The 16,751-nt window shown below is 46.2% G+C and overlaps 1 protein-coding gene across 1 annotated transcript in view; it reads right to left on the minus strand.

Moving 5' to 3' along the window:
- cacna1ea (calcium channel, voltage-dependent, R type, alpha 1E subunit a) overlaps positions 1-16,751 on the minus strand; it is a 516,576-nt gene that overhangs the window by 359,190 nt on the left and 140,635 nt on the right. The gene's annotated exons all lie outside the window — the stretch shown is intronic.

Genomic DNA, 16,751 nt, shown 5'->3' on the forward strand with positions numbered 1-16,751 from the left:
GAGTGACAGAGAAACCAAGTTAGAGTGAAACCGAGTGAGGGATAAACTGAGTGACAGGGGAACCGAGTGACAGGGGAACCGAGTGACAGGGGAAGCGAGTGACAGGGGAACCGAGTGACAGGGGAAGCGAGTGACAGGGAAAGCGAGTGACAGGGAAAGTGAGTGACAGGGGAAGCGAGTGACAGGGGAAGCGAGTGACAGGGAAAGCGAGTGACAGGGAAAGTGAGTGACAGGGAAAGCGAGTGACATGAGAACCAAGTTACAGCGAAACCCAGTGGCAGCCAAACCGAGTAACAGCCAAACCGAGTAACAGCCAAACCGAGTAACAGCGAAACTGAGTCACAGAGAAACTGAGTCACAGAGAAATACTTTCAGAGAAATGAGCTACAGAGAAACCGAGTGACAGATAAACTGAGCAACAGTGAAACCGAGTTACCGAGAAAGCGAGCTACAGAGAAACTGAATTACAGAGGAAGTGGGTTAAAGGGAAACCGAGTTACAGGGAAACCGAGTTACAAGGTAACTGAATCACAGATAAACAAAGCAACAGAGAAACAGAGAAACCGAGCGACAGAGAAACCGAGCGACAGAGAAACAGAGCGACAGAGAAACCGAGTGACAGATAAACTGAGCAACAGTGAAACCGAGTTACTGAGAAAGCGAGCTACAGAGAAACTGAATTAGAGACGAAGTGGGTTAAAGGGAAACCGAGTTACAGGGAAACTGAATCACAGATAAATAAAGTGACAGAGAAACAGAGAAACCGAGCGACAGAGAAACCGAGCGACAGAGAAACCGAGCGACACAGAAACCGAGCGACACAGAAACCGAGCGACAGAGAAACCGAGCGACAGAGAAACCGAGCGACACAGAAACCGAGCGACAGAGAAACCGAGAGACAGAGAATATGAGCGACAGAGAAACAAAGTGAAACAAAGCAAAGGAGAAACCGAGTAAAAGGGGAACCGATTGACACGAAAAGTAAGTGACAGGGAAAATGTGTGACAGGGAAACCGAGGTACAGTGGAACCGAGTTACAGTGAAACCGAGTGGCAGCGAAACCGAGTCACAGAGAAATACTGACAGAGAAACGAGCTACAGAGAAACCGAGTGACAGAGAAACCAAGTTAGAGTGAAACCGAGTGAGGGATAAACTGAGTGACAGGGGAACCGAGTGACAGGGGAACCGAGTGACAGGGGAAGCGAGTGACAGGGAAAGTGAGTGACAGGGGAAGCGAGTGACAGGGAAAGCGAGTGACAGGGAAAGTGAGTGACAGGGGAAGCGAGTGACAGGGAAAGCGAGTGACAGGGAAAGTGAGTGACAGGGAAAGTGAGTGACAGGGAAAGCGAGTGACAGGGAAAGTGAGTGACAGGGGAAGCGAGTGACAGGGAAAGCGAGTGACAGGGAAAGTGAGTGACAGGGAAAGTGAGTGACAGGGAAAGCGAGTGACAGGGAAAGCGAGTGACAGGGAAAGTGAGTGACAGGGAAAGCGAGTGACAGGGAAAGTGAGTGACAGGGGAAGCGAGTGACAGGGAAAGCGAGTGACAGGGAAAGTGAGTGACAGGGAAAGCGAGTGACATGAGAACCCAGTTACAGCGAAACCCAGTGGCAGCCAAACCGAGTAACAGCCAAACCGAGTAACAGCCAAACCGAGTAACAGCCAAACCGAGTCACAGAGAAACTGAGTCACAGAGAAACTGAGTCACAGAGAAATACTTTCAGAGAAATGAGCTACAGAGAAACCGAGTGACAGATAAACTGAGCAACAGTGAAACCGAGTTACCGAGAAAGCGAGCTACAGAGAAACTGAATTACAGAGGAAGTGGGTTAAAGGGAAACCGAGTTACAGGGAAACCGAGTTACAAGGTAACTGAATCACAGATGAACAAAGCAACAGAGAAACAGAGAAACCGAGCGACAGAGAAACCGAGCGACCGAGAAACCGAGCGACAGAGAAACCGAGTGACAGATAAACTGAGCAACAGTGAAACCGAGTTACTGAGAAAGCGAGCTACAGAGAAACTGAATTAGAGACGAAGTGGGTTAAAGGGAAACCGAGTTACAGGGAAACCGAGTTACAAGGAAACTGAATCACAGATAAATAAAGCAACAGAGAAACAGAGAAACCGAGCGACATAGAAACCGAGCGACAGAGAAAGCGAGCGACAGAGAAACCGAGCGACAGAGAAACAGAGCGACACAGAAACCGAGCGACACAGAAACCGAGCGACAGAGAAACAGAGCGACAGAGAAACAGAGCGACACAGAAACCGAGCGACACAGAAACCGAGCGACACAGAAACCGAGCGACACAGAAACCGAGCGACAGAGAAACCGAGCGACACAGAAACCGAGCGACAGAGGAACCGAGCGACACAGAAACCGAGCGACACAGAAACAGAGCGAAACATAAACCGAGCGACACAGAAACCGAGCGACACAGAAACCGAGCGACACAGACACCGAGCGACACAGAAAGTGAGCGACACAGAAACAGAGCGACACAGAAACCGAGCGACACAGAAACCGAGCGACACAGACACCGAGCGACACAGAAAGTGAGCGACACAGAAACAGAGCGACACAGAAACCGAGCGACACAGAAACAGAGCGACAAAGAAACCGAGCGACACAGAAACAGAGCGACACAGATACCGAGTGACACAGAAAGCGAGCGACAGAGAAACCGAGCGACAGAGAAACAGAGCGACACAGAAACCGAGCGACACAGAAAGAGCGACAGAGAAACCGAGCGAAACAGAAACCGAGCGACACAGAGACCGAGCGACACAGAAACCGAGCGACACAGATACCAAGCGACACATAAACAGAGCGACAGAGAAACAGAGCGAAACAGAAACCGAGCGACACAGAAACCGAGCGACACAGAAACCGAGCGGCAAAGAAACTGAGCGACACAGAAACAGAGCGACAGAGAAACCGAGCGACACAGAAACAGAGGGACAGAGAAACCGAGCGACACAGAAACCGAGCGACACAGAAACCGAGCGACACAGAAACAGAGCGACAGAGAAACCGAGCGACACAGAAACCGAGCGACAGAGAAACCGAGCGACACAGAAACAGAGCGACACAGAAACAGAGCGACACAGAAACAGAGCGACACAGAAACCGAGCGACACAGAAACCGAGCGACACAGAAACCGAGCGACACAGAAACCGAGCGACACAGAAACCGAGCGACACAGAAACTGAGCGACAGAGAAACCGAGCGACACAGAAACAGAGGGACAGAGAAACCGAGCGACACAGAAACCGAGCGACACAGAAACCGAGCGACACAGAAACCGAGCGACACAGAAACCGAGCGACACAGAAGCAGAGCGACAGAGAAACCGAGTGGCACAGAAACAGAGCAACAGAGAAACCGAGCGACACAGAAACAGAGCGACAGAGAAACCGAGCGACGCAGAAACCGAGCGACACAGAAACCGAGCGACAGAGAAACCGAGCGACAGAGAAACCGAGCGACACAGAAACCGAGCGACAGAGAAACCGAGCGACACAGAAACCGAGCGACAGAGAAACCGAGCGACAGAGAAACCGAGCGACACAGAAACCGAGCGACACAGAAACCGAGCGACACAGAAACAGAGCGACACAGAAACCGAGCGACACAGAAACAGAGTGACAGAGAAACTGAGCGACACAGAAACAGAGCGACACAGAAACCGAGCGACAGAGAAACCGAGCGACACAGAAACCGAGCGACACAGAAACAGAGCGAAACATAAACCGACCGACACAGAAACCGAGCGAAACATAAACCGAGCGACAGAGAAACCGAGCGACACAGAAACAGAGCGAAACATAAACCGAGCGACACAGAAACCGAGCGACACAGAAACCGAGCGACAGAGAAACCGAGCGACACAGAAACAGAGCGACAGAGAAACCGAGCGACGCAGAAACCGAGCAACAGAGAAACCGAGCGACGCAGAAACCGAGCGACAGAGAAACCGAGCGACAGAGAAACCGAGCGACACAGAAACAGAGCGACAGAGAAACCGAGCGACAGAGAAACCGAGCGACACAGAAACAGAGCGACAGAGAAACAGAGCGACAGAGAAACCGAGCGACGCAGAAACCGAGCGACGCAGAAACCGAGCGACACATAAACCGAGCGACACAGAAACCGAGTGACACAGAAACAGAGCGACAGAGAAACCGAGCGACAGAGAAACCGAGCGACACAGAAACCGAGCGACACAGAAACAGAGCGACAGAGAAACCGAGCGACACAGAAATCTAGCGACAGAGAAACCGTGCGACACAGAAACCGAGCGACACAGAAACCGAGCGACAGAGAAACCGAGCGACAGAGAAATCGAGCGACACAGAAACCGTGCGACACAGAAACCGAGCGACAGAGAAACCGAGTGACACAGAAACCGAGCGACAGAGAAACCGAGCGACAGGGAAACAGAGCGACAGAGAAACCGAGCGACAGGGAACAGATTTGCTACAAAAGTAACAGTGAGATGGAGTTAAAGCAAGACCAGTTTCAGTCGTACTGAGGGACTGAGCCACAGAGAAACTGAGCTCCAGGGAAAGCGGGCTATAGAAAAATGGAGAACGAGGGTGACAGAAAAACAGAGCTACAGGGAAACCGAGTAACAGGGAAACCGTGTGACGGGGAACCAAGCCACAAGGGAACCGAGCTCCAGCGAAACAGAGCTCACAGAAAATCAGACCTACAGAGAAACCAAGCCACAGGGACAGTGAGCGATGGAGAGATGGGGTGAGGAGAGATACAGTGGGGCGACGGTAATGGCGGAAAGATAGGAGGGCAGGGAAGCGGGGCAACAGGGTGGGCGGAGCGACAGGGAGGTGGGACAATTGGAGGCGGGACGATGCAGAACCAGGGTGACGGGGCAGGGCGACAAGGCGTGGGGGGAGACAGGGAGGCGGGGTTATGGGGAGGCGGGGCAATGGGGTGTGTGGGGGCGTGTGAATGGGGCGGGGGCGATGGTGAGGCGGGGTGACAAATTTACAGCAAAAATTACAATGAGATGGAGTTACAGCAAGCGAGGATAACAAAGATACAGAGAATAACAAAGATAACAAAGACACAGAGAGACCAGAGCAACAGGGAGACACGGTAATGGTGAGATGGAGTTACAGCGAGACAGGGCTACAGTGAGACGGAGTTACAATGTGATGAAATTATAGCAAGATGCAGTAACAGCCAGACGCAGTTACAGAGACACAGATACAGCGAGACGGCGATGCAGTCGGGCGGAGGTACAGAGAATCCAAGTTACAGAGCGACAGAGATATGGAGTTTCAGGGGAATGGAGTTACAGCAAGACAGAGATACGGCAAGACGATGGTTCTCGTGACATCCGATTACAGCGAGACATGGTTACAAGACATAGTTACGATACGCGGTTACAGCAAGACATCATCATCGCAAGACATGGTTACAGCGAGATGCAGTCACAGCTAGATGCATTCTCAGCACGGTGCAGTTACAGTGCAACATCGTTCCAATGAGACGCAGTTATAGTGAGACGCGGTCACAGCAAGACCCGGTTACAGTGAAACGTGATCACAGCAAGACGCAGTCACAGTGAGACATGGTTACAGCGAGAAACGGTTACAGCGAGACACGATCACAGTGAGACATGGTGACAGCGATATGCAGTTATAGCGAGATGCGGTTACAGCGAGACATGGTTACAGCGAGATATGCTCATAGTGAGACACAATTACGATAAGAGATGGTGACAATGATATGCAGTTATAGCGAGACGCGGTTACAGTGAGACATGGTTACAACGAGATATGGTTACAGTGAGACATGGTAACAGCGATATGCAGTTACAGCGAGACGCAGTTACAGTGAGACATGGTTACAGCGAGATATGCTCACAGTGAGACACGGTTACAGTGACATGCAGTTACAGCGAGACACAGTTACAGAGGGACATGGTTACAGCGAGACACAATTACAGAGAAACGGAGTTACAGAGAAGCAGAGTTACCGCAAATGGATTTATAGCGAGATGGAGACACAGTCTGACCAATTTGATCACTAAAAATTCCTGAAGAGCAGATCATGCGAGTTTACACACACTTTTTACAGTTTATGGGGCAAGTTACTCCTCTTTGAGTGGTTAGGTGTTTGTTCTCAGACGGGGGGGTCCACCACTGGTTCATAACAAGAAGCACGATTACAGAGTTGCAGAGGAACGCAGTTACAGAGTTGCAGAGAAACATAGTTACTGAGTTGCAGAGAAACACAGTTACAGAGTTGCAGAGAAACATGGTTATTGAGTTGCAGAGAAACACAGTTACAGAGTTGCAGAGAAACGTAGTTACTGAGTTGCAGAGAAACACAGTTACAGAGTTGCAGAGGAAAGCAGTTACAGAGTTGCAGAGGAACGCAGTTACAGAGTTGCAGAGAAACTTAGTTACTGAGTTGCAGAGAAACACAGTTACAGAGTTGCAGAGAAACGTGGTTATTGAGTTGCAGAGAAACACAGTTACAGAGTTGCAGAGAAACACAGTTACAGAGTTGCAGAGAAACACAGTTACAGAGTTGCAGAGAAACGCAGTTACTGAGTTGCAGAGAAACACAGTTACAGAGTTGCAGAGAAACACAGTTACAGAGTTGCAGAGAAACACAGTTACAGAGTTGCAGAGGAACGCAGTTACAGAGTTGCAGAAAAACATAGTTACAGATTTGCAGAGAAACGCAGTTACAGAGTTGCAGAGAAACGCAGTTACAGAGTTGCAGAAAAACGCAGTTACAGAGTTGCAGAAAAACGCAGTTAGAGTTGCAGAGAAACGCAGTTACAGAGTTGCAGAGAAACGCAGTTACAGAGTTGCAGAGAAACGCAGTTACAGAGTTGCAGAGAAACGCAGTTACAGAGTTGCAGAGAAACGCAGTTACAGAGTTGCAGAGAAACGCAGTTACAGAGTTGCAGAGAAACGCAGCTACAGAGTTGCAGAGAAACGCTGTTACAGAGTTGCAGAGAAACACAGTTACAGAGATGCAGAGAAACACAGTTACAGAGTTGCAGAGGAACACAGTTACAAGAGTTGCAGAGAAACACTGTTACTGAGTTGCAGAGGAACGCAGTTACAGAGTTGCAGAGAAACACAGTTACAGAGTTGCAGAGAAACATAGTTGCAGAGTTGCAGAGAAACACAGTTACTGAGTTGCAGAGAAACACGATTACAGAGTTGCAGAAAAATGCAGAAATAGAGCGGCAGGGAAGCGCAGTTACAGAATGCAGAGAAATATGTTTACAGAGTTACAGAGAAACATAGTTAGAGTTATGGGAAAATGCAGTTCCACAGTTGCATGGAATCACAGTTACAGAGTTGCAGAGAAACATGATTAGAGAGTTGAAGAGAAATAGTTACAGAGTTGCAGAGAAATGCGGTTACAGAGTTGCAGAGAAATGCAGTTACAGATTTGCAGAGAAACAGTTACAAAGTTGCAGAGAAACACGGTTACAGAGATGCAGAGAAACATGGTTACAGAGATGCAGAGAAACATGGTTAGAGTTGCAGAGAAAGGCAGTTACAGAATTGCAGAAAAACACGGTTACAGAGTTGCAGAGAAACACAGTTTTAGAGTTGCAGAGAAACACAGTGAAAGAGCTGCAGGGAAGCTCGGTAATAGAGTACAGAGAAACACGGTTACTGAGTTGCAGAGAAATGTGGTTACTGAGTTGCAGTGAAACACAGTTACATGGTTGCAGAGAAACACAGTTACAGAGTTGCAGAGAAACACGGTTACAGAGTTGCAGAAAAATGTGGTTATTGAGTTGCAGAAAAACACAGTTACTGAGTCGCAGAGAAATGTGATTACTGAGTTGCAAAGAAACACGGTTACTGAGTTGCAGACAAATACAGTTACAGAGTTGCAGACAAATACAGTTACAGAGTTGCAGAGAAACATGTTGACTGAGTTGCAGAGTAACACGGTTATAGAGTTACAGAGACATGTCATTACAGAGCTGCAGAGAAGTGCAGTAACGAAGTTGAAGAGAAACGCAATTGCAGAGTTACAGAGAAGCATGGTTACAGTGTTAAAGAGAAATGCGGACACAGAGTTGCAGAGTAACACAGTTACAGATTTGCAGAGAAACGCAGTTACAGAGATGCCGAGAAACATGGTTAGAGTTGCAGAGAAAGGCGGTCACAGAGTGCCGAGAAACATGGGTACTGAGTTGCAGAGAAATGCAACTACAGAGTTGCAGAGAAATGCAGTTACAGAGTTGCAGAGAAACACAGTTACAGATTTAGAACTACAGAACCATAGAATATTACAGGTCAGAAACAGGCCTTTTGGCCCTTCTTGTTTGTGCCGAGCTATTTTTTGCCTAGTCTCGCTGATCTGTACATGGACCATATCCTTCCAAATCCCTCTCATCCATGAACCCGTCCAAGTTTTTCTTCAATGTTAAAAGTGACCCTGTATTTACCACTTTATCCAGCAGCTCATTCCACACTCCCACCACTCTCTGCGTGAAGAATCCCCCCGAACATTCCCTTTAAACTTTTCTCCTTTCACCCTTAACCCATGCCCTCTGTTTTTTTCTCCTCTAGACTCAGAGAAATGCAGTTACAGAGATGCAGAAATATGCGGTTACAGAGTTGCGGAGAAACACGGTTACAGAGTTGCAAAGCAATGAGGTTACAGATGTCCAGTGAAATGCAGTGACAGAGGTGCAGAGAAATGTGGCTACACAGTTGCAGAGAAACACGTTTAGACTTGCAGGAAAATGCAAGTATAGAGTTGCATGGAAACCCGGTTACAGGGTTGCAGAGAAACAGGGTTACAGAGTTGCAGAGAAATGCAGTTCCAGACTTGCAGGGAAACGTGGTTACAGAGTTGCAGAGAAACGCAGTTCCAGAGATGCAGAGAAACATGGTCACAGAGTTGCAGAGAAACGCAGTTCCAGAGATGCAGAGAAACATGGTCACAGAGTTGCAGAGAAACGCAGTTCCAGAGATGCAGAGAAACATGGTTACAGAGTTGCAGAGGAACGCAGTTGCAGAGAAACACAGTCACAGAGTTGCAGAGAAACGCAGTTCCAGGGTTGCAGAGAAACACGGTCACGGAGTTGCAGAGAAATGCAGTTCCAGAGTTGCAGAGAAATGCAGTTCCAGAGTTGCAGAGAAATGCAGTTCCAGAGTTGCAGAGAAACACGGTCACAGAGTTGCAGAGAAACGCAGTTGCAGAGAAACGCAGTCACAGAGTTGCAGAGAAACGCAGTTCCAGGGTTGCAGAGAAACACGGTCACGGAGTTGCAGAGAAATGCAGTTCCAGAGTTGCAGAGAAACGCAGTTCCAGAGTTGCAAAGAAACACGGTTACAGAGTTGCAGAGAAACACGGTTACAGAGTTACAGAGAAACACGGTTACAGAGTTGCAGAGAAATGTGGCTATTGAGTTGCAGAGAACTGCAGTTATTGAGTAGCAGAGAGACATGGTTACAGAGTTGCAGAGAAATGTGACGAGAGCTGCAGAGAAGTGAAGTTACAGAGTGCAGAGAAACATTCTTACTGAGTTGCAGAAAAATGCAGTTGCAGAGAAACGCGGTTACAGAGTTGCAGAGAAATGCAGTTATTGAGTTGCAGAGAAACGCGGTTACAAATCATAGAAATCATAGAAACCCTACAGTACAGAAAGAGGCCATTCAGCCCATCGAGTCTGCACTGACCATAATCCTATCCTACCCCCATATCCCTACATATGTTACCCACTAATTCTTCTAACCTACAAACTCAGGACACTAAGAAGCAATTTAGCATGGTCAATCAACCTAACCTGCACATTTTGGACTGAGGGAGGAAACCGGAGCACCTGGAGGAAATCCACACTGACACAAGGAGAATGTGCAAACTCCACACAGACAGTGACCCAAGCTGGGACTTGAACCCAGGTCCCTGGAGCTGTGAAGCAGCAGTGCTAACCACTATGCTACTGTGCTGCCCGTGCTGTGCTGTGTTTCTTTACCGTGCTGTGTTTCTTTGCAACAAAGTTGCAGAGAAACACAGTTATGGCGTTGCAGAGAAACGCAGTTACCGAGTTGCAGAGAAACAGAGTTACAGAGTTGCAAAGCAATGAGGCTACAGAGTTCCAGGGAAATACAGTTACTGAGCTGTAGCAACATGCGGTTACAGAGTTATAGATAAATGAGGTTACAGAGCTCCAGGGAAAGGCAGTTACAGAGTTGCAGGGGAACACAGTTACAGAGTTGCAGAGGAACACAGTTACAGAGTTGCAGAGAAATGTGGTTATGGAGCTGCAGGGTAACGCGGCTACATCATGTAAAGAAACACGGTTACTGAGTTGCAGAGACACATGTCTACTAACTTGCAGAGAAATGCTGTTACAAAGTTGCAGGGACCTGTTGTTACATCGTTGCAGAGAAACGCAGTTACAGAGTTGTAGAGATATGTAGTTACAGAGTTGCAGAAAAATGCAGAAAGAGACCTGCAGTGAAGTGCAGTTACAGAGTGCAGAGAAATGTGGTTACAGAGTTGCAAAGCAATCAAGTTACAGAGATCCAGGGAAAGGCAGTTACAGAGTTGCAGAGAAACGTGGTTACAAAGCTGCAGAGAAACGTGGTTACAGAGCTGTAGAGGAATGCAGTTATAGAGTCGCAGAGAAATGTGGTTACAGAGTTGCAGAGAAACACAGTACAGAGTTGCAGAGAAACACGGTAACAGAGTTGCAGAGAAATGCAGCTACAGACTTGCAGAGAAACGCGGTTACAGAGAAAAGCAGTTGCAGAGTTGCAGAGAAACACGGTAACAGAGTTGCAGAGAAATGTGTTTAGAGTTGTGGAGAAACACAGTTACGGAGTTGCAGAAAAACACGGTTGCAGATTTACAGAGAAATGCAGTTACAGAGTTACAGAGAAACATATTTACTGAGTTGCAGAGAAATGCAATTGCAGAGTTGCACAGATATGCAGTTACAGAGTACAGAGAAACACATTTGCTGAGTTGCAGAGAAACATGGTTACAGAGTTGCAGAGACACGCAGTTCGAGTTGCAGAAAAATGCAGTTACAGAGTTGCAGATACATGCAGTTACAGAGTTGCATAGAAACACGGTTACAGAGTTGCAGAGAAACACAATTACAGAGTTGCATAGAAACACAGTTACAGAGTTGCAAAGCAATGAAGTTACAGAGCTCCAGGGAAAGGCAGTTACAGAGGTGCCGAGAACCACGGTTGCTGAGTTGAAGAGAAACACAGTTACAGAGTTGCAGAGAAACACGGTTACAGAGTTGCAGAGAAACGCGATTACAGAGTTGCAGAGAAACGCGGTTACAGAGTTGCAGAGAAACGCGATTACAGAGTTGCAGAGAAACGCGATTACAGAGTTGCAGAGAAACGCGATTACAGAGTTGCAGAGAAACGCGATTACAGAGTTGCAGAGAAACGCGGTTACAGAGTTGCAGAGAAACGCGGTTACAGAGTTGCAGAGAAACATGGTTACAGAATTTCAGATAAATGCTGTTATTGAGTTGCAGACGAATGCAGTTATTGAATTGCAGAGAAACAAGGCTGCTGAGTTACAGAGAAACATGGTTACAGAGTTGCAGAGAAACACGATTACAGAGCTGCAGAAAAATGCGGTTGTTGAGTTGCAGAGAAACACGGTTACAGATTTGCAGAGAAACACAGTTACTGAGTTCCAGAGAAACACAGTTAAAGAGTTGCAGGGAAACACACTTAGAGTTGCACAGAAACATGGTTACAGGGCTACAGAGAAGCACGGTTACAGAGTGTAGAGAAATATGGTTACTGCGTTGCAGAGAAATGCAGTTACAGAGTAGCAGAGAAACTCAGTTAGAGTTGCAGACAAAACGCAGTTTCAGAGTTGCAGAGAAACACAGTTTCAGACTTGCAGAGAAACACAGTTTCAGACTTGCGGAGAAACACAATTACAGAGTTGCAGAAAAATGCAGTTACAGAGTTGCAAAGCAATGAGATTACAGAGGTCCAGAGAAATGCAGTTACAGAGATGCACAGAAATGCAGTTACAGGGTTGCAGAGAAACACAGTTACAGAGTTGCAGAGAAACGTGGTAACAAAGTTGCTGAGAAACACAATTACAGAGTTGTAGAAAAACGCAGTTACAGGGTTGCAAAGCAATGGGGTTACAGAGCTCCAAGGAAAGGCAGTTACAGAGTTGCAGAGAAACGTGGTTACAGAGTTGCAGAGAAACGCAGTTACATAGTTGCAGAGAAACACAGTTACAGAGTTGCAGAGAAACACGGTTATAGAGTTGCATAGAAACACGGTTACAGAGTTGCAGAGAATCACGGTTACAGAGTTGCAGAGAAACACGGTTACAGAGTTGCAGAGAAACACAGTTACAGAATTTCAGATAAACGTGGTTACAGAGTTGCAGACGAATGCAGTTATTGAATTGCAGAGAAACACGGCTGCTGAGTTACAGAGAAACATGGTTATTGAGTTGCAGAGAAACAGATTACAGAGTTGCAGAAAAATGTGGTTGTTGAGTTGCAGAAACACGGTTACAGAATTGCAGAGAAACGCGGTTACAGAATTGCAGAGAAACACAGTCACTGAGTTGCAGAGAAACACGGTTACAGAATTTCAGATAAACGCTGTTATTGAGTTGCAGACGAATGCAGTTATTGAATTGCAGAGAAACACGGTTGCTGAGTTACAGAGAAACATGGTTATTGAGTTGCAGAGAAACACAGTTACAGAGTTGCAGAGAAACATGGTTATTGAGTTGCAGAGAAACACAGTTACAGAGTTGCAGAGAAACATGGTTATTGAGTTGCAGAGAAACACAGTTACAGAGTTGCAGAGAAACATGGTTACAGAATTTCAGATAAACGTGGTTACAGAGTTGCAGACAAATGCAGTTATTGAATTGCAGAGAAACACGGTTGCTGAATTGCAGAGAAACATGGTTATTGAGTTGCAGAAAAATGCGGTTGTTGAGTTGCAGAAACATGGTTACAGAATTGCAGAGAAACACAGTTACAGATTTGCAGAGAAACACAGTTACTGAGTTGCAGAAAAACACAAGTTGCAGAGAAACGTGGTTACAGAGTTGCAGAGAAACATGGTTAGAGTTGCAGAAAAACGTGGTTACAGAGTTGCAAAGCAATGAGGTTACAGAGCTCCAGGGAAAGGCAGTTACAGAGTTGCAGAGAAATGCGGTTACAGAATTGCAGAGAAACAAGGTTACAGAGTTGCAGAGAAACGAGGTTACGGAGTTGCAGAGAAACAAGGTTACGGAGCTGCAGAGAAACGAGGTTACAGAGTTGCAGAGAAACAAGGTTACAGAGCTGCAGAGAAACGAGGTTAGAGAGTTGCAGAGAAACACGGTTACAGAGTTGCAGAGAAACGCAGTTACGGAGTTGCAGAGAAACGCAGTTATGGAGTTGCAGAGAAATGTGGTTACGGAGTTGCAGAGAAACACGGTTACGGAGTTGCAGAGAAATGTGGTTACGGAGTTGCAGAGAAACGCAGTTACGGAGTTGCAGAGAAACGCGGTTACGGAGTTGCAGAGAAACGCAGTTATGGAGTTGCAGAGAAATGTGGTTACGGAGTTGCAGAGAAACACGGTTACGGAGTTGCAGAGAAATGTGGTTACGGAGTTGCAGAGAAACGCAGTTACGGAGTTGCAGAGAAACGCGGTTACGGAGTTGCAGAGAAACGCGGTTACGGAGTTGCAGAGAAATGTGGTTACGGAGTTGCAGAGAAACGCAGTTACGGAGTTGCAGCGAAACGCGGTTATTAAGTTTCAGAGAAACACAGCTACCAAGTGGCAGACAAACATGGTTACAGAGTTACAGAGAAACACGGTTACTGCATTACAGAGAAACACAGTTACTGAGTTGCAGAGTAACATGGTTACAAGTTTGCAGAAAAATGCGGTTACAGTTTTGCAGAGAAACACAGTTACAGAGAAGCGCGGTTACAGAATGCAGAGAAACGTGGTTAGAGTTGCAGAGAAACGCAGTTACTGAGTTGCAGAGAAATGCAGTTACAGAGTTCAGGTACTAATCTGCCGCCTTGCTTTTGCTTCCAAAGTGAATACCTTACATTTATCCAAATTAAACTGCATCTGTCCACTCACCCAACCAGACAATCCAGACATTCTGAAGGGTCTCCACATACTCTTCACTGTTCACTCTTTCACCCAACTTGATATCATCTGCAAACTTTGAGATGTTACGTTTTGTTCCTTCATCTAAATCATTAATATAAATTGCGAATAGCTGGGGTCCCAGCATGATCCCTGTGTTACACCACTAATTACTGCCTGCCAATTTGAAAAACGCCCATTAATTCCTACTCTTTGTTTCCTCTGTTTCCTCTCTGCCAACTAGTTTTCTATCCATCTCAAAACACTCCCCCAAATCCCACGTGCTTTAATCTTGCATAATCATCACTTGTGTGGGACATTATCAAATGCTTTCTGAAAGTCCAAATTTACCACATCTACTGGTTCCCCTTGTCAACTCTACTAGTTACATTTTCAAAGAATTGCAACAGATTTATCAAGCATGATTTCCCCTTCATAAATCCGTGCTGACTCTGTCTAATCCTGCGACTGCATTCTAAATGCTCTGCCATAAAGTCCTTGGTAAGCGATTTAAGAATTTTCCCCACTACCAATGTTAAGCTCACTGATCTATTATTCCCTGTTTCCTCTCTGCGTCCCTTTTTGAATACTGAAGTAACACCACCTACCCTCCAATTTGCAGAGACTGTTCCAGAGTCTACAGAATCCTGAAAGATGATCACCAATTCATCCACTGTTTCTACAACCACTTCCTTAAGCACTCCAGAACATAGAACATTCCAGCGCAGTACAGGCCTTTCGGCCCTCGATGTTGCGCCGACCAGTGGAACCAATCTAATGACCCTCTAACCTAAACTATTCCAATGTTATCCATATGCCTATCCACTGACCATTTGAACGCTCTTAAAGTTGGCGAGTCCACAACTGCTGCAGGCGGGCATTCCACGCCCTTACTACCCTCTGAGTAAAGACTACCCTCTGAGTAAAGATGTAGATTATCAAACCCAGGGAATATATCCAACTTCAATGCCATTAATTTTCCCAGCATCATTTCTCTACCAATATCAATTGCCCTTAGTTCTTCCCTCTCACTAAATCTTACATTCTTCAATGTTTCTGGCACTTGATTTGTGTCCTCTTGTGTGAAGACAGAACCAAAGTATGTATTCAGTTGCTCGGCCATTTCCTTGTCCCCTGATGTACATTCCCACGATGGTAGGGAAATGGGAACCTTTGCAAGAGTACAGAGCAGGGGGAACTGAGAACAAGAGGAAAAGACAGCAAAAAGAATCAGGAAAGTGATAGGCAGAGAAATCAAGGGCCAAAATCAGATAAGGACCAAGTTTTAAAAAAAAGGAGGAAAGGGAAAAGAGATGTTAAAAGTGATCACCTTAAGGTTTTGTACCTGAATGCCTGGAGCGTTTGAAACGAAATGGGTGAATTAGTTGCACAGATAGACATAAAGGGGTATGTAATATTTGCCATTAGGGGGGAAGCCTCCAAGTTGAGGAAGGATAGGAACTACACATTGAGGGCTATTCAGTGTTTAGGAAGGACAGATGAAAAGGAAAAGATGGTGGAGTTGCATTGTTGATTTGCGACATTGAGGAAAGATATTAACATGGATGATGTGGAATATGTATGGATCGTGTTAGGAAACAACAAAGGGCAATAAACATTGGTGGGGGTGGTCTACATATGAACAAACTGTAGTGTAATGTTAGAAAAAGCATTAGATAGGAAATCAAAGATCCATGTGTTAAAGGAACACATAATCTGTGATTATCATATAATCATAGAACCCTACAGTACAGAAAGAGGCCATTCAGCCCATTGAGTCTGCACCGAACACAATCCCACCCAGGCCTACCCCCATATCCCTACATACTTACCTGCTAATCCCTCTAACCTACGCATCTCAGGACACTAAGGGGCAACTTTAGCATGGCCAATCAACTTAACCCGCACATCTTTGGACTGTGGGAGGAAACCGGAGCACCCGGAAGAAACCCACACAGACACGAGGAGAATGTACAAACTCCACACAGACAGTGACCCGAGCCGGGAATCGAACCCAAGTCCCTGGAGCTGTGAAGCAGCAGTGCTAACCACTGTGCTACCTAGCCGCCGTGAGTGACTTTAATCTGCATTTGGATTGGGAGAATCAAAATAGCCACAGTAGATGAGGAATTCCTGGAATGCGTACAGGATGGTTTTCTGGAGCAATATGTTGAGTAACCAACAAGACAGCATGCCATCTTGGATTGGGTATTGTGCAATGAGAAAGGATTAGTTGGCAATCTAGTTGCGAAAGAAGCCTCGGATATGGGTGACCATAAATAGTATGGTAGAACTCTTTGTCAAGGTAGATAATGATGTTGTTGATTATGAGACCAGGGTCCTAAATCTCAGTAAAGAAAACTATGATGGTATAAAGCATGAATTGGCCATGACAGGCTGGGAAACATTACTGAAAGGAAAGACAGTAGGCAGACAATGGCAGGTATTTAAGGAGTGAATAGGTGAACTCCAGAAGTTGTTTATTCCTGTTTTGGCACAAGAGTGGAAAGGAAATTGTGGCTTACAAGGAAAATTAGAGATAGTATCAGATTCAAGCAAGAAGCATACAAATTGACAAGGGAAAGCAATAAGCCTGAGGATTGAGAACAGTTTAAAATTCAA

Source organism: Carcharhinus amblyrhynchos, chromosome 9 (assembly GCF_965287045.1).
Source record: "Carcharhinus amblyrhynchos chromosome 9, sCarAmb.v2.hapA, whole genome shotgun sequence".
NCBI lineage: Eukaryota > Metazoa > Chordata > Chondrichthyes > Carcharhiniformes > Carcharhinidae > Carcharhinus > Carcharhinus amblyrhynchos.